Source organism: Bombina bombina, chromosome 1 (genome assembly GCF_027579735.1).
Source record: "Bombina bombina isolate aBomBom1 chromosome 1, aBomBom1.pri, whole genome shotgun sequence".
NCBI classification, from domain to species: Eukaryota; Metazoa; Chordata; class Amphibia; order Anura; family Bombinatoridae; genus Bombina; species Bombina bombina.
The window spans coordinates 17,234,064-17,257,306 of record NC_069499.1 but is presented as its reverse complement, the minus strand read 5'-3'; the positions used below and the strand labels follow the sequence as shown (position 1 = coordinate 17,257,306).

General features: G+C 41.2%; 1 pseudogene; it reads left to right on the top strand.

The window, feature by feature from the left end:
• LOC128649813 (inverted formin-2-like) overlaps positions 1 to 23,243 on the top strand; it is a 45,796-nt pseudogene that overhangs the window by 6,135 nt on the left and 16,418 nt on the right.

Sequence of the window (23,243 nt, the reverse complement as noted above, 5' to 3'; positions counted from 1 at the left end):
AAATATCAGAATTTGATACACTTGTACATCTAATTTGCCCACTTTTGCTTTAACCCCTTGGTTCTCAGACCGTAAAGAAATACATAAAATGAGAGCAGCCGGGTGTCTTAGTGACTGATGTCACAGCCCTTCAGCTGTAGGTGATTAACAGAATTAGGGGCTGAGGGTGAAAAATATACAAATTTAACTATTTTTTTTATATTCCTTTGATCTTATTTCCCCCTTAAAGGGCCACTGTAGAGTAAATATTTTCTATGAGCCTGTTACTAACTAACTACCCCAAATACGCTTTTATCAATAGCATTTCATTACATATCTCTCTACCGTATATCAGAAATCTTGTACCTGCAAATTTAATTGTTTCCAAACCCACTCCGTGGGTATCCTTTGCTCTGGACCAATCCGTTTACAATACCTAGGTTTCAAATAGCGCTTTTAAACACAAAGTTATTGTTTAAGTATTTTGAACACACAGTGCTGAAAATAGTGGGCAGGATAACGTGACATCATCGGGCGAATAAAAGATATAACTTTTAGAACGTTATGAAATCTTGTGTTTTGGAGAAAATATAGGTCAGTTAGGTTTTAATTAATGTTATTAACTTTAATAATGTTAGTTGTTTAGCTTAAAAATTATAACAGAAAGTAATCCTTTAAAGGGACATGAAACATAGAGCTTCAAATATAAAATGTTTAAATAAATTAAAATACTTTTGCAATCTATTTCATTCTATAAATATATTCTTGTGCCACTTTTACCTGTAATTTAACTTTGAAAATTGTGGAGTTTTCAGTTCTGAAAACCTGGAAGTTTCATACTTCAGTTCTAACCTGCTACATATGTGTCCCTAACTGAACCTCAGCAATAAGATTCTGCAAACCAAAGCATGTTTTGCAAAACATATTGACAGTGGCTAGCTGTCTATACACACACCTCACAACATCTGGATCAGCTCCTCCAACTTACGCAAGAGGGTGAGGGAGTTTGCCTATTGAAAAACAGTTGCAGTGAACATGGTGTTAATACATTCAGAACATTTTCATAATTAACTGGTATGTTAATTCCTTGAAAGACAACAGTTAAAGCCTTAAATTACAAGTTGCTTTTTTTTGGCCTTTGTTAAAAATAACATTAAATTGTGTAATCAGTGGCCACTAGGGTGTGCTTCAGCCGTGACCCTCCCCTCCTACCCTCTACTGGGGTAATCCGGTATTATTCCCCCAAAGCAAAAAACAAAAAACTGCTGTTAAAAATATATTGTCTGTTTTATTACTGGCGTGCATTTGATTTCTCTGGGTGTTATTGGCATATTTAGGGTTCCTCTATTGCCAACCCTCTGATTTTATCCCATTCTATTCTGATTATAACCTGATGCGAGGAGCATAATGTTTAATGTCCTTCTGCACATGATGGAATAATCCTATTTCTTTATTTGTAGACCAAGGTAACAGTCTCGAGGAAGTCATGGACCGACTTGTAACCTCAAAGAAGTATCCAAGCAGATCCAAACCAAAGGAAGAGAAAGTAAAATAAAAGTATTCAAACTGACAAAAGTACAAGAGGAGCTTTTTGAAAATGTGCAGAGCGAGACTCGCTTGGTTAAAACTGTGCCCAGCGAGACCCAACCCAGACCTGCAGTTACCTGCTGCCAACACTGACTGAACCAACAGCTTCCACAAAACAGGGAGCATTTAACACATTCTTTTATCTCCACACCCAACTCGGGAGCTTTCCATCCCCTCCACACAGCATGCTTGGGCCGGTCACCTACCCCTCTGGACAGGGCACATGATGACTTATTAGCACTTAGCCCTCCCCTTCCTCCCCCACCATGTATAAATAGCATGCCTTCACCTTCATTACATTGGTGTGCCTTTCCCACCACCACCCTCCCCCACTGCCAGGTATATATAGTCCCCCCACACCCCTGCACCTGGCATGGGTGGGATGCCCTCCCCTGCCCCCTCCACTGCCTGGCATGGGTGGATGCCTCCCCCGCCCCCTCCACTGCCTGGCATGGGTGGGTTCCTCCCCCGCCCCCTCCACTGCCTGGCATGGGTGGGTTTCCTCCCCCGCCCCCTCCACTGCCTGGCATGGGTGGGTTTCCTCCCCCGCCCCCTCCACTGCCTGGCATGGGTGGGTTTCCTCCCCCGCCCCCCTCCCCTGCCTGGCAAGGGTGGGTTTTCCTCCCCCGCCCCCTCCACTGCCCTGGCACTGGGTGGGTTTCCTCCCCCGCGCCCCTCCCACTGCCTGGCACGGGTGGGGTTCCTCCCCCACCACCTCCACTGCCTGGCAATGGGTGGGGTGCCTCCCGCACCTCCTCACTGACTGGAAGAAGGCCGTCCAGCAGCGGCTGGCACAGATGAAATTGTGGTTGCACGAGTTTGGTTATTCCTTAGGGATTTTCAAGATCCCCAGGTTACTCTGTTCATAGACCATCATTAAAAATGAAAAAACTTAACTGCAGAAACTTCAACCCAATGTCATGAAAGGTAGGTAACTGTCATGGGCATATGAACCTGGGGGGGGGGGGTCGGGTCCCTGGTTTGTTATGGGATTGATTCAATTTTGTGATACAATAAATAGATTACCATATTTAAATGTAAGTCCTTCCATAAATAAATGGTTGTTGTAAACCATTTGTAAAGTGAACAAAAAAACTCTCTATATGTTAATTATGTGAAAAATGTGTGTGTATATATATATAAGAAGAGAGAGAGAGAGATCAGCGCTAGAAGTGTATGAGTATGCTGTTAATCCTTAATATATCTTCCCATCCACTACTGAAAATATGTGTACACAAACACTTGCAGGTTAAACAGAAAACAGTCTCATTCAGTCAAATGTGGCAAGTCTATGGATATGTATTGTTCATTAATATCCACAATACTGGTTCCTGTGTGCTATGGAGAAGTAGGCTGCTCGTCTGAGAGAAGAAGAATGATCCCCCCGCGGGGCGAGGTTCCTCTTAGAAATCTGAAAGAGTATGAGACAAGACAAGCGCCCAGGGGCACACTTCGTGTAATACGTTCAGATCATTTACTTATAATATAGCAGTGGGAAAAAATCCGCTCTCACCCTGGTTCACACTCAACTTATGAGGTATGCAAAAAGCACTTCTGTTAGTGTAGTCTCAGCTATTGTAGTCCTTCCTGCGTGTCCTCAGGTCTCCAGTAAATTCCGTGGATGTCTGCAGCGTATCCCTGGCACTCTGCAACCTTTATTTAAAGGGGGACAAACCTGCTATCAGAGCCCAGCTTCAGCTGCCAGAGTCACCACCTTGTATTGTAGGCAAACCTGTGCCACAAACAAAGTTGGAAGCGAATCCTCCACTCCAAATTTCGCAGCTCACAGGATCTCACTGGTTTGCTCTTGCGGTGATAGAGTTCTTTACGTCACTTCACCACCTCCAATGGAACTCGCTCTCCTCCGGAGTAATGACAACAAGGATCCGCTTCAAAGTGTAGCAACCAGCTGATGAGTCGGAAGGAACTCTCATCCAGAACTGCAATGGGATGGAGGGGTTTTCTGGCTTTATATACGCACAGTTAAATATCTGTGTGTATGTGTGTATATATATATATATATATGTGTGTATGTATATACACACACACACACACACACACGAGTACAGCCAGCCCCTACACATTTCTTTTAAATATTTTATCTTTTTTTTCATGTGACAACACTGAAGAAATAACACTTTGCTACCATATAAAGTAGTGAATGTACAGCCTGTATAACAGTGTAAATTTGCTGTCCCCCATCAAAATAACTCAAACACACGGCCAGTCATGTGTAAAACCGTTGGCAACAAAAAGTGAGTACACCCTTAAATGGAAATGTCCAAATTGGGGCCCAATTAGCCATTTTCCTTCCCCCGGTGTCATGTGACTCGTTGGTGTTACAAGGTTCTCAGGTGTGAATGGGGAGCAGGTGTGTTAAATTTGGCGGTTATCGCTCTCACACCTCTCTCAACCTGGTCACTGGAAGTTCAACATGGCACCTCATCGGCAAAGAACTCTCTGAGGATCTGAAAAAAAGATTTGCTTGCTCTACATAAAAATGCATAGGCTATAAGAAGATTGCCAAGACCCCTGAAACTGAGCTGCAGGTTCCACTCGGAACAGGCCTCACCATGGTCGACCAAAGAAGTTGAGTGCACGTGCTCAACGTCATATCCAGAGGTTGTCTTTGGGAAAATAGACGTATGAGTGCTGCCAGCATTGGTGCAGAGGTTGAAGGGGTGGGGGTCAGCCTGTCAGTGCTCAGACCATTACGCTGCTCACTACATCAAATTGGTCCTGCATGGCTGTCATCCCAGAAGGAAGCCTTTTTCTAAAGATGATGCACAAGAAAGCCCTCAAACAGTTTGCTGAAGACAAGCAGACTAAGGACATGGATTCTGGAACCATGTCCGGTGGTCCGATGCGACCAGATAAACTTATTTGGTTCAGATGGTGTCAAGCGTGTGTCGCGGCAACCTGGTGAGGGGTACAAAGACAAGTGTGTCTTGCCTACAGACAAGCATGGGTGGTGGGAGTGCCATGGTCTGGGCCTGCATGAGTGCTGCTGGCACTGGGGAGCTACAGTTCATTGAGTGAACCATGAATGCAACATGTACTGTGACATACTGAACACAGCATGATCCCCCTTCCTTTGGAGACTGGGCAGCAGGGCAGTATTCCTAACATAACGACGCCAACCAGATCTCCAAAACGACCACTGCATTGCTTAAATAGCTGAGGGTGATGGTGAATGACTGGCCAAGCATGTCTCCAGACCTAAACCCTATTGAGCATCTGTGGGAAATTCTCAAAGGGAAGGTCGGAAGGTGGGGGGGAGCGCAAGGTCTCTAACATACCACCAGCTCTTTGATGTTGTCATGGAGGAGTGGTAGAGGACTCCAGTGGCAACATGTGAAGCTATGGTGAACTCCATACCCCAAGGAGGTTAAGGCAGTGTTGGAAAATAATGGTGGCCACACAAAATATTGACACATTGGGCCCAATTTGGACATTTCCATTTAGGGGTGTACTCACTTTTGTTGCCAACGGTTTACACGAGTGGCCCGTGTGTTGAGTTACTTTTTAGGGGACAGCAAATTTACGCTGTTATACAGGGCTGTACAATTCTTTACATTGTAGCAGTGTCATTTCTTCAGTGTTGTCACATGAAGATATAAAATATTTTCAAAAATGTGAGGGGTGTACTCACTTTTGTGAGATACTAAAATAATATATATATATATTTCAAGGAAAGAAGAGGCACTCACAGACGTGGTTAACTTAAATTTTATAGTTTGCCGATCAATATGGCTTCAGTCAACGTTTCGGTCCCTCACAGGGACCTTTTGTCAAGACGTTTCTCAATACAAGCATGTCTGATATGTTCAGCGGTGAACATATTAGACACGCTTGTATTGAGACCAAAACGTTGACTGAATATGTAAGTTATTGTATGTATGTATGTGTATATATATTATGTGTGTGTGTGTGTGTGTATATGTATATATATATATATATATATATATATATATATATATATATATATATATATATATATATATATATATATATATATATATATATATATATATATACTATATATATATATATATATATATATATATATATATATATATATATATATATATATATATACACACACACACACATATACACGTAGCCCTCAGTTTACGCCAGGGTTAGGTTCCAGAAGGAATGGTTGCAAATTGAAACCATTGTAAATTGAAACCCAGTTTATAATGTAAGTCAATGGGAAGTGAGGGAGTTAGGTTCAGGCCCCTCTCAAAATTGTCATAAGTAACACCTAATACATTATTTTTAAAGTTTTGAAATGAAGACTTTAAATGCTAAACAGCATTATAAACCTAATAAAATAATCACACAACACAAAATATATAATTGAATTAAGTTAAATGAACAAAAACATTTGCTAAAGAGCATTAAAAACCTAATAAAATAATCACACAACACAGACTTCACTTGCCATTTTTTCTGCAAACAGTTTTTTCTATGCATTCCAATCTGGACTGATTTATAGACAGGAAGATCTTGTTCCTTTGAAATCTGCTCGATAGCTCAGGTCTAGTTAAACTGATTAATTTCAGCTTGCTTGGCTTTGCTGCAACACAAGCGGACAGCTCCACCTACTGGCTATTTTAATAAATGCACTGCTTCTCAATGCTTTTCAATAGCAGTCACATGACTGGAAAAAAAAAGGTTGTTATTCTGAAACGGTGTAAAAGGAGGGCTACCTGTGTATATATATATCTATATATATATATATATATATATTATATATATATATATATATATATATATTCTATGCACTCTGATCACATTAGTGCACAATTATTTCATACTTTTGTGGGGGGGGTTCTCATCAGTAATTTGTTTGAAAAATTGTGTTTGGTAGTTTGTTTTATAGTTTTTATGCAAATTACTTGGGGGAGCACATAGTAAATCTTCTTCTTCTTTCAGATGGTCACTCTATGTGGGCCACAGGCAGCATCCAGGATGAAATATTAGAGCCAAACTATTCTAGTATTGAACAATTATTTTGTCATTCCACAAGCTAAGCAAAGGACTCATCAACCCCGGTGAAGAAGGCCCCTAAGGAGGTATCTCACCTAAGTGTAACATCCCTGCTCATGTCGTGCACCTGCAAAAGAAACATCTTAACTGGTTTTCTTCTGTGACTTTATTTTTTTTCAGATTTCATTTTTAGACTCAAGAAAAACCCTCAACTTGAACATATTTTTGAAACAATTTAAATGGTAAATATTTTATTGAAACCATCTGTGTGTTTTTTTTGGTTTTTAAAAAGTATGTAATAGGTCATCCACTGATTTTTGTAGGGCTCACTTTAGGTAAGGGAAATTGTTTGGGGAAGAGGGGTCAACAAAACCAGACACTGTATTATTGCAGGGGCAAAACTACAGGGGGTGCAGAGGTCGCAATTGCGACTGGGCCCCCAAGGGTGGGGCCCAGCTTAACAAAAATATATTTTTTTACAATAAAAAAACGTTGACCCTGCCACTGTCTGTCTGCACTGATATCATGTGAGTGTGACATGATGCTTCACTAGTGTCTCTGACTACAGGGGTTAGTGTATGTGGGTGTGTGTGTGTGTGTGTAACCAGCAAATTACAGACCTTGTTACTACAGCATGGGGGGGCAGGGGGGGTAAACACTGTCAGTCTATACTGTACCACTATATATAAGTACGGGGGGGGGGGGGCTGAACCATGTCACAGACTACTGTTGGTCACTTTATAAAGTACTGGGGCGGGTGGGGTCAGGCCAGCCATCTCACCGGCAGATTACAGACTGTGTCACTGACTCACTATATACAGTAATAGGGGTCAGACCATCTCACAGACTGTGGGCACAGGGTACCTCCTTTTGCAGACATGTAATCTGATTCACATTTTTTTTTCTTTGTTAAATGTAAAAAATAAAGATGTATTAAATTAATTTTATTTTTGGGTGGGGGGCCCTTCTTAGATTCTTGCACCTGGGCCCTGTGGTTTCTAGTTACACCTCTGTATTATTGTGTGAACATATTAATATCTTAGACTCCTATATTAGCAGGAATATGGTCAGTAGTGAATCTAGTCCATACATACACAATACACAAAGGACTAACTTCTCACATACATGGTAATTAACAAATATTGTCATGGGCCTTAAGGTTTTTATGCCTTTACACTCCCAGGGTAGAAACAAATGTGTGGTTATATAATCTATAAATATGATGTGCAATTGAGATTTGTTTTTATTTTTATGAATATAGTGCAGTAGTAAGAACAAGTTACTATTGGTGCACATCAATGCTTATGTCACTATGCAGATCACTAGTGAGTCTCATCTTGTGTATTGTGTGCAGTTCTGGTGCTTATGTCACTATACAGATCACGAGTGAGTCTCATCTTGTGTACTGTGTGCAGTTCTGGTGCTTATGTCACTATATAGATCACTAGTGAGTCTCATGTTGTGTACTGTGTGCAGTTCTGGTGCTTATGTCACTATATAGATCACTAGTTAGTCCTCATCTTGTGTACTGTGTGCAGCTCTGGTGCTTATGTCACTATATAGATCACTAGTTAGTCTCATCTTGTGTATTGTGTGCAGTTCTGGTTCTTTTGTCACTATATAGATCACTAGTGAGTCTCATCTTGTGTACTGTGTGCAGTTCTGGTGCTTATGTCAACTATATAGATCACTAGTGAGTCTCATCTTGTGTACTGTGTGCAGTTCTGGTGCTTATGTCACTATATAGATCACTAGTTAGTCTAATCTTGTGTATTGTGTGTAGTTCTGGTGCTTATGTCACTATCGAGATCACTAATTAGTCTTATCTTGTGTACTGTGTGCAGTTCTGGTGCTTATGTCACCTATATAAGATCACTAGTGAGTCTCATCTTGTGTATTGTGTGCAGATCTGGTGCTTATGTCACTATATAGATCACTAGTTAGTCTCATCTTGTGTACTGTGTGCAGTTCTGGTGCTTATGTCCACTATATAGATCACTAGTTAGTCTCATCTTGTGTACTGTGTGCAGTTCTGGAGCTTATGTCACTATATAGATCACTAGTTAGTCTCATACTGTGTGCAGTTCTGGCGCTTATGTCACTATATAGATCACTAGTTAGTCTCATCTTGTGTACTGTGTGCAGTTATGGTGCTTATGTCACTATATAGAATCGCTAGTGAGTCTCATCTTGTGTACTGTGTGCAGTTCTGGTGCTTATGTCACTATATAGATCACTAGTGAGTCTCATACTGTGTACTGTGTGCAGTTCTGGTGCTTATGTCACTATATAGATCACTAGTTTAGTCTCATCTTGTGTACTGTGTGCAGCTCTGGTGCTTATGTCACTATATAGATCACTAGTTAGTCTCATCTTGTGTATTGTGTGCAGTTCTGGTGCTTTTGTCACTATATAGATCACTAGTTGAGTCTCATCTTGTGTATTGTGTGCAGTTCTGGTGCTTATGTCACTATATAGATCACTAGTTAGTCTCATCTTGTGTATTGTGTGCAGTTCTGGTGCTTATGTCACTATATAGATCACTAGTTAGTCTCATCTTGTGTATTGTGTGCAGTTCTGGTGCTTATGTCACTATATAGATCACTAGTTAGTCTCATCTTGTGTATTGTGTGCAGTTCTGGTGCTTATGTCACTATATAGATCACTAGTGAGTCTCATACTGTGTACTTGTGTGCAGTTCTGGTGCTTATGTCACTATATAGATCACTAGTTAGTCTCATCTTGTGTGCAGTTCTGGTGCTTATGTCACTTTATAGATCACTAGTTAGTTTTATCTTGTGTATTGTGTGCAGTTCTGGTGCTTATGTCACTATATAGATCACTAATTAGTCTCATCTTGTGTACTGTGTGCAGTTATGGTGCTTATGTCACTATATAGATCACTAGTGAGTCTCATCTTGTGTACTGTGTGCAGTTCTTGTGCTTATGTCACTATATAGATCACTAGTGAGTCTCATCTTGTGTACTGTGTGCAGTTCTGGTGCTTATGTCACTATATAGATCACTAGTGAGTTCATCTTGTGTATTGTGTGCAGTTCTGGTGCTTATGTCACTATATAGATCACTAGTGAGTCTCATCTTGTGTACTGTGTGCAGTTCTGGTGCTTGTCACTATATAGATCACTAGTGAGTCTCATCTTGTGTACTGTGTGCAGTTCTGGTGCTTATGTCACTATATAGATCACTAGTTAGTCTCATCTTGTGTACTGTGTGCAGCTCTGGTGCTTATGTCACTATATAGATCACTAGTGAGTCTCATCTTGTGTACTGTGTGCAGTTCTGGTGCTTATGTCACTATATAGATCACTAGTTAGTCTCATGTTGTGTAACTGTGTGCAGTTCTGGTGCTTATGTCACTATATAGATCACTAGTTAGTCTCTCTTGTGTACTGTGTGCAGTTATGGTGCTTATGTCACTATATAGATCACTAGTTAGTCTCATCTTGTGTATTGTGTGCAGTTCTGGTGCTAATGTCACTATATAGATCACTAGTTAGTCTCATCTTGTGTATTGTGTGCAGTTCAGGTGTTTATGTCACTATATAGATCGCTAGTTAGTCTCATCTTGTGTATTGTGTGCAGTTCTGTTGCTTATGTCACTATATAGATCACTAGTTAGTCTCATCTTGTGTACTGTGTGTAGTTCTGGTGCTTATGTCACTATATAGATCACTAGTGAGTCTCATCTTGTGTACTGTGTGCAGTTCTGGTGCTTATGTCACTATATAGATCACTAGTTAGTCTCATATTGTGTACTGTGTGCAGTTCTGGTGCTTATGTTCACTATATAGATCACTAGTTAGTCTCATCTTGTGTACTGTGTGCAGCTCTGGTGCTTATGTCACTATATAGATCACTAGTGAGTCTCATCTTGTGTACTGTGTGCAGTTCTTGTGCTTATGTCACTATATAGATCACTAGTTTTTCTCATCTTGTGTATTGTGTGCAGTTCTGGTGCTTATGTCACTATATAGATCACTAGTGAGTCTCATCTTGTGTATTGTGTGCAGTTCTGGTGCTTATGTCACTATATAGATCACTAGTGAGTCTCATCTTGTGTACTGTGTGCAGTTCTGGTGCTTATGTCACTATATAGATCACTAGTGAGTCTCATCTTGTGTATTGTGTGCAGTTCTGGTGCTTATGTCACTATATAGATCACTAGTGAGTCTCATCTTGTGTATTGTGTGCAGTTCTGGTGCTTATGTCACTATATAGATCACTAGTTAGTCTCATCTTGTGTACTGTGTGCAGTTCTTGTGCTTATGTCACTATATAGATCACTAGTTAGTCTCATCTTGTGTACTGTGTGCAGTTCTGGTGCTTATGTCACTATATAGATCACTAGTTAGTCTCATCTTGTGTATTGTGTGCAGTTCTGGTGCTTATGTCACTATATAGATCACTAGTGAGTCTCATCTTGTGTACTGTGTGCAGTTCTGGTGCTTATGTCACTATATATCGCTAGTTAGTCCTCATCTTGTGTATTGTGTGCAGTTCAGGTGCTTATGTCACTATATAGATCCCTAGTTAGTCTCATTCTGTGTACTGTGTGCAGTTCTGGTGCTTATGTCACTATATAGATCACTAGTTAGTCTCATCTTGTGTACTGTGTGTAGCTCTGGTTATGTCACTATATAGATCACTAGTGAGTCTCATCTTGTGTACTGTGTGCAGCTCTGGTGCTTATGTCACTATATAGATCACTAATGAGTCTCATCTTGTGTACTGTGTGCAGTTCTGGTGCTTATGTCACTATATAGATCACTAGTTAGTCCTTCTTGTGTACTGTGTGCAGTTATGGTGCTTATGTCACTATATAGATCACTAGTTAGTCTCATCTTGTGTATTGTGTGCAGTTCTGGTGCTAATGTCACTATATAGATCACTAGTTAGTCTCATCTTGTGTACTTGTGTGCAGTTCAGGTGTTTATGTCACTATATAGATCGCTAGTTAGTCTCATCTTGTGTATTGTGTGCAGTTCTGTTGCTTATGTCACTATATAGATCACTAGTTAGTCTCATCTTGTGTACTGTGTGTAGTTCTGGTGCTTATGTCACTATATAGATCACTAGTGAGTCTCATCTTGTGTACTGTGTGCAGTTCTGGTGCTTATGTCACTATATAGATCACTAGTTAGTCTCATACTTGTGTACTGTGTGCAGTTCTGGTGCAAATGTCACTATATAGATCTCTAGTGAGTCTCATCTTGTGTACTGTGTGCAGGTCTGGTGCTTATGTCACTATACAGATCACTAGTGAGTCTCATCTTGTGTACTGTGTGCAGTTTCTTGTGCTTATGTCACTATATAGATCACTAGTTTTTTCTCATCTTGTGTACTGTGTGCAGTTCCTGGTGCTTATGTCACTTACAGATTCACTAGTGAGTCTCATCTTGTGTATTGTGTGCAGTTCTGGTGCTTATGTCACTATATAGATCTACTAGTGAGTCTCATCTTGTGTACTGTGTGCAGTTCTGGTGCTTATGTCACTATATAGATCACTAGTGAGTCTCATCTTGTGTATTGTGTGCAGTTCTGGTGCTTATGTCACTATACAGATCACTAGTGAGTCTCATCTTGTGTATTGTGTGCAGTTCTGGTGCTTATGTCACTATATAAGGATCACTAGTTAGTCTCCATCTTGTGTACTGTGTGCAGTTCTTGTGCTTATGTCACTATATAGATCACTAGTTTAGTCTCATCTTGTGTACTGTGTGCAGTCTGGTGCTTATGTCACTATATAGATCACTAGTGAGTCTCATCTTGTGTACTGTGTGCAGTTCTGGTGCTTATGTCACTATATAGATCACTAGTGAGTCTCATCTTGTGTACTGTGTGCAGTTCTGGTGCTTATGTCACTATATAGATCACTAGTTAGTCTCATCTTGTGTACTGTGTGCAGTTCTGGTGCTTATGTCACTATATAGATCACTAGTGAGTCTCATCTTGTGTACTGTGTGCAGTTCTGGTGCTTATGTCACTATAGATCACTAGTTAGTCTCATCTTGTGTATGTGTGCAGTTCTGGTGCTTATGTCACTATATAGATCCTAGTTAGTCTCATCTTGTGTACTGTGTGCAGTTCTGGTGCTTATGTCACTATATAGATCACTAGTGAGTCTCATCTTGTGTATTGTGTGCAGTTCTGGTGCTTATGTCACTATATAGATCACTAGGAGTCTCATCTTGTGTACTGTGTGAAGTTTCTGTGCTTATGTCACTATATTGATCACTAGTTAGTCTCATCTTGTGTACTGTGTGCAGTTCTGGTGCTTATGTCACTATATAGATCACTAGTTAGTCTCATCTTGTGTACTGTGTGCAGCTCTGGTGCTTATGTCACTATATAGATCACTAGTGAGTCTCATCTTGTGTACTGTGTGCAGTTCTTGTGCTTATGTCCACCATATAGATCACTAGTTAGTCTCATCTTGTGTACTGTGTGCAGTTCTGGTTGCTTATGTCACTATACAGATCACTAGTGAGTCTCATCTTGTGTATTGTGTGCAGTTTCTGGTGCTTATGTCACTATATAGATCACTAGTGAGTCTCATCTTGGTGTACTGTGTGCAGTTCTGGTGCTTATGTCACTATATAGATCACTAGTGAGTCTCATCTTGTGTATTGTGTGCAGTTCTGGTGCTTATGTCACTATATAGATCACTAGTGAGTCTCATCTTGTGTACTGTGTGCAGTTCTGGTGCTTATGTCACTTATAGATCGCTAGTTAGTCCTCATCTTGTGTATTGTGTGCAGTTCAGGTGCTTATGTCACTATATAGATCCCTAGTTAGTCTCATCTTGTGTACTGTGTTCAGTTCTGGTGCTTATGTCACTATATAGATCACTAGTGAGTCTCATCTTGTGTATTGTGTGCAGTTCTGGTGCTTATGTCACTATATAGATCACTAGGGAGTCTCATCTTGTGTACTGTGTGCAGTTTCCTGGTGCTTATGTCACTATATAGATCAACTAGTGAGTCTCATCTTGTGTACTGTGTGCAGTTCTGGTGCTTATGTCACTATATAGATCCCTAGTTAGTCCTCATCTTTTGTATTGTGTGCAGTTCTGGTGCTTATGTCACTATATTAGATCGCTAGTTAGTCCTCATCTTGTGTATTGTGTGCAGTTCAGGTGCTTATGTCACTATATAGATCACTAGTTAGTCTCATCTTGTGTACTGTGTGCAGTTCTGGTGCTTATGTCACTATATAGATCACTAGTGAGTCCTCATCTTGTGTATTGTGTGCAGTTTCTGGTGCTTATGTCACTATATAGATCACTAGGGAGTCTCATCTTGTGTACTGTGTGCAGTTTCTGTGCTTATGTCACTATATAGATCACTAGTGAGTCTCAGCTTGTGTACTGTGTGCAGTTCTGGTGCTTATGTCACTATATAGATCACTATTAGTCTCATCTTGTGTATTGTGTGCAGTTCTGGTGCTTATGTCCACTATATAGATCACTAGTTAGTCTCATCTTGTGTACTGTGTGCAGTTCTGGTGCTAATGTCCACTATATAGATCACTAGTTGTCTCATCTTGTGTACTGTGTGCAGTTCTGGTGCTTATGTCACTATATAGATCACTAGTTAGTCTCATCTTGTGTACTGTGTGCAGTTACTGGTGCTTATGTCACTATATAGATCACTAGTTAGTCTCATCTTGTGTACTGTGTGCAGTTTTGGTGCTTATGTCACTATATAGATCACTAGTTAGTCTCATCTTGTGTACTGTGTGCAGTTTTGGTGCTTATGTCACTATATATATTCTCTAGTTAGTCTCATCTTGTGTACTGGGTACAGTTCTGGTGCTATGTCACTATATAGATCACTAATGAGGTCTCATCTTGTGTACTGTGTGCAGTTCTGGTGCTTATGTCACTATATAGATCACCAGTTATCTCATCTTGTGTATAGTGTGCAGTTCTGGTGCTTTTGTCACTATATAGATCACTAGTTAGTCTCATCTTGTGTACTGTTGTGCAGTTCTGGTGCTTATGTCACTATATAGATCACTAGTGAGTCTCATCTTGTGTACTGTGTGCATTTCTGGTGCTTATGTCACTATATAGATCACTAGTGAGTCTCATCTTGTGTACTGTGTGCAGTTCTGGTGCATTAAGTCACTATATAGATCACTAGTGAGGTCTCATCTTGTGTATTGTGTGCAGTTCTGGTGCTTATGTCACTATATAGATCTCTAGTGAGTCTCATCTTGTGTACTGTGTGCAGTTCTGGTGCTTAGTCACTATATAGATCACTAGTGAGTCTCATCTTGTGTACTGTGTGCAGTTCTGGTGCTTATGTCACTATATAGGATCACTAGTTAGTTCTCATCTTGTGTATTGTGTGCAGTTCTGGTGCTTATGTCACTATATAGATCACTAGTGAGGTCTCATACTGTGTACTGTTCAGTTCTGGTGCTTATGTCACTATATAGATCACTAGGTTAGTCTCATCTTGTGTACTGTGTGTGCAGCTCTGGTGCTTAGTCACTATATAGATCACTAGTGAGTCTCATCTTGTGTACTGTGTGCAGTTCTGTGCTTATGTCACTATATAGATCACTAGTTAGTCTCATCTTGTGTATTGTGTGCAGGTTCTGGGTGCTTATGTCACTATATAGATCACTAGTTAGTCTCTGTGTGTGTACTAGTGTGCAGTTCTGGTGCTTATGTCACTATAGTAGATCACTAGTTAGTCTCTCTTGTGTACTGTGTGCAGTTATGGTGCTTATGTCACTATATAGATCACTAGTTAGTCTCATCTGTGTATTGTGTGCAGTTCTGGTGCTAATGTCACTATATAGATCACATAGTTAGTCTCATCTTGTGTATTGTGTTGCAGTTCAGGTGTTTATGTCACTATATAGATCGCTAGTTAGTCTCATCTTGTGTATTGTGTGCAGTTCTGTTGCTTATGTCACTATATAGATCACTAGTTAGTCTCATCTTGTGTACTGTGTGTAGTTTCTGGTGCTTATGTCACTATATAGATCACTAGTGAGTCTCATCTTGTGTACTGTGTGCAGTTCTGGGTGCTATATGTCACTATATAGATCACTAGTTAGTCTCATAATGGTGTACTCGTGTGCAGTTCTGGTGCTTATGTCACTATATAGATCACTAGTGAGTCTCATCTTGTGTACTGTGTGCAGCTCTGGTGCTAATGTCACTATATAGATCACTAGTGAGTCTCATCTTGTGTACTGTGTGCAGTTCTTGTGCTTATGTCACTATATAGATCACTAGTTTCTCATCTTGTGTACTGTGTGCAGTTCTGGTGCTTATGTCACTATATAGATCACTAGTGAGTCTCATCTTGTGTAATGTGTGCAGTTCTGGTGCTTATGTCACTATATAGATCACTAGTGAGTCTCATCTTGTGTACTGTGTGCAGTTCTGGTGCTTATGTCACTATATAGATCACTAGTGAGTCTCATCTTGTGTACTTGTGTGCAGTTCTGGTGCTTATGTCACTATACAGATCACTAGTTAGTCTCATCTTGTGTATGTGTGCAGTTCTGTGCTTATGTCACTATATAGATCACTAGTTAGTCTCATCTTGTGTACTGTGTGCAGTTCTTGCTTATGTCACTATATAGATCACTAGTTCTCATCTTGTGTACTGTGTGCAGTTCTGGTGCTTATGTCACTATATAGATCACTAGTGTCTCATCTTGTGTACTGTGTGCAGTTCTGGTGCTTATGTCACTATATAGATCACTAGTGAGTCTCATCTTGTGTACTGTGTGCAGTTCTGGTGCTTATGTCACTATATAGATCACTAGTTAGTCTCATCTTGTGTAATGTGTGCAGTTCTGGTGCTTATGTCACTATATAGATCACTATTTAGTTCTCATCTTGTGTATTGTGTGCAGTTTCTGGTGCTTATGGTCACTATATAGATCACTAGTGAGTCTCATCTTGTGTACTGTGTGCAGTTCTGGTGCTTATGTCACTATTAGATTGCTAGTTAGTCTCATCTTGTGTATTGTGTGCAGTTCAGGTGCTTATGTCACTATATAGATCCCTAGTTAGTCTCATCTTGTGTACTGTGTGCAGTTCTGGTGCTTATGTCACTATATAGATCACTAGTGAGTCTCATTCTTGTGTATTGTGTGCAGGTTCTGGTGCTTATGTCACTATATAGATCACTAGGGAGTCTCATCTTGTGTACTGTGTGAAGTTTCCTGTGCTTATGTCACTATATAGATCACTAGTGAGTCTCATCTTGTGTACTGTGTGCAGTTCTGTGCTTATGTCACTATATAGATCACTAGTTAGTCTCATCTGTGTACTGTGGTGCAGCTCTGGTGCTTATGTCACTATATAGATCACTAGTGAGTCTCATCTTGTGTACTGTGTGCAGTTCTTGTGCTTATGTCACCATATAGATCACTAGTTAGTCTCATCTTGTGTACTGTGTGCAGTTCTGGGTGCTAATGTCACTATATAGATCACTAGTTAGTCTCATCTTGTGTATTGTGTGCAGTTCTGGTGCTTATGTCACTATATAGATCACTAGTGAGTCTCATCTTGTGTATTGTGTGCAGTTCTGGTGCTTATGTCACTATTATAGATCACTAGTGAGTCTTCATCTTGTGTATTGTGTGCAGTTCTGGTGCTTATGTCACTATATAGATCACTAGTGAGTCACATCTTGTGTATTGTGTGGCAGTTCTGGTGGCTTATGTCACTATATAGATCACTAGTTAGTCTCATCTTGTGGTATTGTTGTGCAGTTCTGGTGCTTATGTCACTATATAGATCACTAGTGAGTCTCATCTTGTGTACTGTGTGCAGTTCTGGTGCTTTATGTCACTATATAGATCACTAGTTAGTCTCATCTTGTGTACTGTGTGAAGTTTCCTGTGCTTATGTCACTATATAGATCACTAGTTAGTCTCATCTTGTGTACTGTGTGCAGTTTCTGGTGCTTATGTCACTATATAGATCACTAGTTAGTCTCATCTTGTGTACTGTGTGCAGTTCTGGTGCTTATGTCACTATATAGATCACTAGTGAGTCTCATCTTGTGTACTGTGTGCAGTTCTGGTGGTTTATGTCACTATATAGATCACTAGTGAGTCTCATCTGTGTACTGTGTGCAGCTCTGGTGCTTATGTCACTATATAGATCACTAGTTAGTCTCATCTTGTGTACTGTGTGCAGTTCTGGTGCTAATGTCACTAATAGATCACTAGTGAGTCTCATACTGTGTACTGTGTGCAGTTCTGGTGCTTATGTCACTATATAGATCACTAGTGAGTCTCATACTGTGTACTGTGTGCAGTTCTGGTGCTTATGTCGACTATATAGATCACTAGTGAGTCTCATCTTGGTGTACTGTTTGCAGTTCTGGTGCTTATGTCACTATATAGATCACTAGTGAGTCTCATCTTGTGTACTGTGTGCAGTTCTGGTGCTTATGTCACTATATAGATCACTAGTTAGTCTCATCTTGTGTACTGTGTGCAGTTCTGGTGCTTATGTCACTATATAGATCACTAATGAGTCTCATCTTGTGTACTGTGTGCAGTTTCTGGTGCTTATGTCACTATATAGATCACTAGTGAGTCTCATCTTGTGTATTGTGCGCAGTTCTGGTGCTTATGTCACTATATAGATTACTAGTTAGTCTCATCTGTGTGTACTGGTGTGGCAGCTCTGGTGCTTATGTCACTATATAGATCACTAGTTAGTCTCATCTGTGTTATTGTGTGCAGTTCTTGTGCTTATGTCACTATATAGATCAATAGTGAGTCTCATCTTGTGTATTGTGTGCAGTTCTGGTGCTTATGTCACTATATAGATCACTAGTGAGTCTCATCTTGTGGTACTGTGTGCAGTTCTGGTGCTTATGTCACTATATAGATCACTAGTGAGTCTCATCTTGTGTACTGTGGTGCAGTTCTGGTGCTTATGTCACTATATAGATCACTAATGAGTCTCATCTTGTGTACTGTGTGCAGTTCTGGTGCTTATGTCACTATATAAGTCACTAGTGAGTCTCGTACTGTGTGCAGTTCTGGTGCTTATGTCACTATATAGATCACTAGTGAGTCTCATCTTGTGTACTGTGTGCAGTTATGGTGCTTATGTCACTATATAGATCACTAGTTAGTCTCATCTTGTGTATTGTGTGCAGTTCTGGTGCTTATGTCACTATATAGATCAATATGAGTCTCATCTTGTGTATTGTGTGCAGTTCTTGGTGCTTATATCACTATATAGATCACTAGTGAGTCTCATCTTGTGTACTGTGTGCAGTTCTGGTGCTTATGTCACTATATATATATATATATATATCACTAGTTAGTCTCATCTTGTGTATTGTGTGCAGTTCTGGTGCTTATGTCACTATATAGATCACTAGTGAGTCTCATTACTGTGTACTGTGTGCAGTTCTGGTGCTTATGTCACTATATAGATAACTAGTTAGTCTCATCTTGTGTATTGTGTGCAGTTCTGGTGCTTATGTCAATATAGTAGATCACTAGTTAAGTCTCATCTTGTGTATAGTGTGCAGTTCTGGTGCTTATGTCCACTATATAGATCACTAGGTGAGTCTCATCTTGTGTATAGTGTGCAGTTCTGGTGCTTATGTCACTAAATAGATCACTATTTAGGTCTCATCTTGTGTTACTGTGTGCAGTTCTGGTGCTTATGTCACTATATAGATCACTAGTGAGTCTCATGTTGTGTAATTGTGTGCAGTTCTTGTTGCTTATGTCACTAGTTAGTCTCATACTGGTTACTGGTGCAGTTCTGGTGCTTATGTCACTATATAGATCACTAGTGAGTCTTCTCTTGTGTATTGTGTGCAGTTCTGGTGCTTATGTCACTATATAGATCACTAGTGAGTCTCATCTTGTGTATTGTGGTGCAGTTCTGGTGCTTATGTCACTATATAGATCACTAGTTATGTCTCATCTTGTGTACTGGTGTGCAGTTCTGGTGCTTATGTTCACTATATAAGATCACTAGTGAGTCTCATCTTGTGTACTGTGTGTAGTTCTGGTGCTTATGTCACTATATAGATCACTAGTTAGTCTCATCTTGTGTACTGTGTGCAGTTCTGGTGCTTATGTCACTATATAGATCACTAGTGAGTCTCATACTGTGTACTGTGTGCAGTTCTTGGTGCTTTATGTCACTATATAGATCACTAGTGAGTCTCATACTGGTGTACTGTGTGCAGTTTCTGGTGCTTATGTCACTATATAGATCACTAGTTAAGTCTCATACTGTGTACTGTGTGCAGTTCTGGTGCTTATGCTCACTATATAGATCACTAGTGAGTCTCATCTTGTGTACTGTGGTGCAGTTCTGGTGCCTTATGTCACTATATAGATCACTAGTGAGTCTCATCTTGTGTACTGTGTGCAGTTCCGGTGCTTATGTCACTATATAGATCACTAGTGAGTCTCATCTTGTGTACTGGTGTGCAGTTCTGGTGCTTATGTCACTATATAGATCACTAATGAGTCTCATCTTGTGTTACTGTGTGCAGTTCTGGTGCTTATGTCACTATATAGATCACTAGTGAGTCTCATCTTGTGTATAGTGTGCTAGCTCTGGTTCTTATGTCACTATATAGATCACTAGTTAATCTCATCTTGTGTACTGTGTGCAGTTCTGGTGCTTATGTCACTATATAGATCACCTAGTGAGTCTCATCTTGTGTATTGTGCGCAGTTCTGGTGCTTATGTCACTATATAGATTACTAGTTAGTCTCATTTTGTGTACTGTGTTCAGCTCTGGTGCTTATTGTCACTATATAGATCACTAGTGAGTCTCATCTTGTGTACTGTGTGCAGTTCTGGGTGCTTATGTCACTATATAGGATCACTAGGTTAGTCTCATCTTGTGTATTGTGTGCAGTTCTGGTGCTTATGTCACTATATAGATCACTAGTGAGTCTCGTACTGTGTGCAGTTCTGGTGCTTATGTCACTATATAGATCACTAGTTAGTCTCATCTTGTGTACTGTGTGCAGTTCTGGTGCTTATGTCACTATATAGATCAATTAGTGAGTCTCATTCTTGTGTATTGTGTGCAGTTCTGGTGCTTATGTCACTATATAGATCACTAGTGAGTCTCATCTTGTGTACTGGTGTGCAGTTCTGGTGCTTATGTCACTATATAGATCACTATTGAGTCTCATCTTGTGTACTGTGTGGCAGTTCTGGTGCTTATGTCACTATATAGATCACTAGTGAGTCTCATCTTGTGTATTGTGGAGTGCAGTTCTGGTGCTTATGTGCACTATATAGATTCACTATTTAGTCTCATCTTGTGTACTGTGTGCAGTTCTGGTGCTTATGTCACTATATAGATCACTAGTGAGTCTCATCTTGTGTACTGTGTGCAGTTCTGGTGCTTATGTCACTATATAGATCACTAGTTAGTCTCATCTTGTGTAATGTGTGCAGTTCTGGTGCTTATGTCACTATATAGATCACTAGTGAGTCTCATGTTGTGTACTGTGTGCAGTTCTGGTGCTTATGTCACTATATAGATCACTAGTGAGTCTCATGTTGTGTACTGTGTGCAGTTCTGGTGCTTATGTCACTATATAGATCACTAGTGAGTCTCATCTTGTGTATTGGTGCAGTTCTGGTGCTTATGTCACTATATAGATCACTAATGAGTCTCATCTTGTGTACTGTGTGCAGTTATAGTGCTTATGTCACTATATAGATCACTAGTGAGTCTCATCTTGTGTACTGTGTGCAGTTATGGTGCTTATGTCACTATATAGATCACTAATGAGTCTCATCTTGTGTGCAGTTATGGTGCTTATGTCACTATATAGATCACTAGTGATCTCATGTTGTGTACTGTGTGCAGTTCTGGTGCTTATGTCATTATATGATCACGTAGTTAGTCTCATCTTGTGTACTGTGTGCAGTTCTGGTGCTTATGTCACTATATAGATTACTAGTTAGTAACATCTTGTGTATTGTGTGCAGTTCTGGGCCCTGTGTAGTGTGTGCGTGCGCACTTCTGGGCGCCTGTGTAGTGTGTTCTCGTGGCACTTCTGTGTCTGTGCAGTGTGTGTGCGCGCGCACTTCTGGGTGTCTGTGTAGTGTGTGTGCGCGCGCACTTCTGGTGTCTGTGTAGTGTGTGTGCGCAGGCACTTCTGGTCTCTGTGTAGTGTGTGTGCGCGCGCACTTCTGGTGCCTGTGTAGTGTGCGCGTACTTCTGGCGCCTGTGTAGTGTGTGTGTGTGCGCACTTTTGGCGCCTGTGTAGTGTGTGTGCGCGCGCGCTCGCACACTTTTGGCGCCTGTGTGGTGTGTTTGTGCGCACACACTTTTGGTGCCTGTGTAGTGTGTGTGTGTGTGTGCGCGCGCGCACTTTTGGCACCTGTGTAGTGTGTGTGTGCGCGCGCAGTTTTGGCGCCTGTGTAGTGTGTGTGTGCTCTCGCACACTTTTGGAGCCTGTGTAGTGTGTGTGTGCACGTGCACACTTTTGGTGCCTGTGTAGTGTGTGTGTGCTCGTGCACACTTTTGGCGCCTGTGTAGTGTGTGTGTGTGTGTGTGTGTGCGCGCGCACTTTTGGCGCCTGTGTAGTGTGTGTGTGCGCTCTTTTGGCGCCTGTGTAGTGTGTGTGTGTGCTCTTTTGGCGCCTGTGTAGTGTGTGTGTGTGCTCTTTTGGCGCCTGTGTAGTGTGTGTGTGTGCTCTTTTGGCGCCTGTGTAGTGTGTGTGTGTGTGCTCTTTTGGCGCCTGTGTAGTGTGTGTGTGTGTGCTCTTTTGGCGCCTGTGTAGTGGTGTGTGGTGCTCTTTTGGCGCCTGTGTAGTGTGTGTGTGTGCTCTTTTGGCGCCTGTGTAGTGTGTGTGTGTGTGCTCTTTTGGCGCCTGTGTAGTGTGTGTGTGTGCTCTTTTGGCGCCTGTGTAGTGTGTGTGCGCTCTTTTGGCGCCTGTGTAGTGTGTGTGTGTGCTCTTTTGGCGCCTGTGTAGTGTTGTGTGTGTGCGCATCTTTTGGCGCCTGTGTAGTGTGTGTGTGTGCTCTTTTGGCGCCTGTGTAGTGTGTGTGTGTGTGTGCTCTTTTGGCGCCTGTGTAGTGTGTGTGTGCGCTCTTTTGGCGCCTGTGTAGTTGTGTGTGTGTGCTCTTTTGGGGCGCCTGTGTAGTGTGTGTGTGTGTGGCGCTCTTTTGGCGCCTGTGTAGTGTGTGTGTGTGCTCTTTTGGCGCCTGTGTAGTGTGTGTGCGCTCTTTGGCGCCTGTGTAGTGTGTGTGTGTGTGCTTCTTTTGGCGCCTGTGGTAGTGTGGTGTGTAGCGCTCTTTTGGCGCTGTGTAGTGTGGTGTGTGTGCTCTTTTTGGCGCCTGTGTAGTGTGTGTGTGTGCTCTTTTGGCGCCTGTGTAGTGTGTGTGTGTGTGCTCTTTTGCGCCTGTGTAGTGTGTGTGTGTGCTCTTTTTGGCGCCTGTGTAGTGTGTGTGTGCTCTTTTGGCGCCTGTGTAGTGTGTGTGTGTGCTCTTTTGGCGCCTGTGTAGTGTGTGTGTGTGCGCTCTTTTGGCGCCTGTGTAGTGTGTGTGTGTGCTCTTTTGGCGCCTGTGTAGTGTGTGTGCGCTCTTTTGGCGCCTGTGTAGTGTGTGTGTGTGTGCGCTCTTTTGGCGCCTGTGTAGTGTGTGTGTGCGCTCTTTTGGCGCCTGT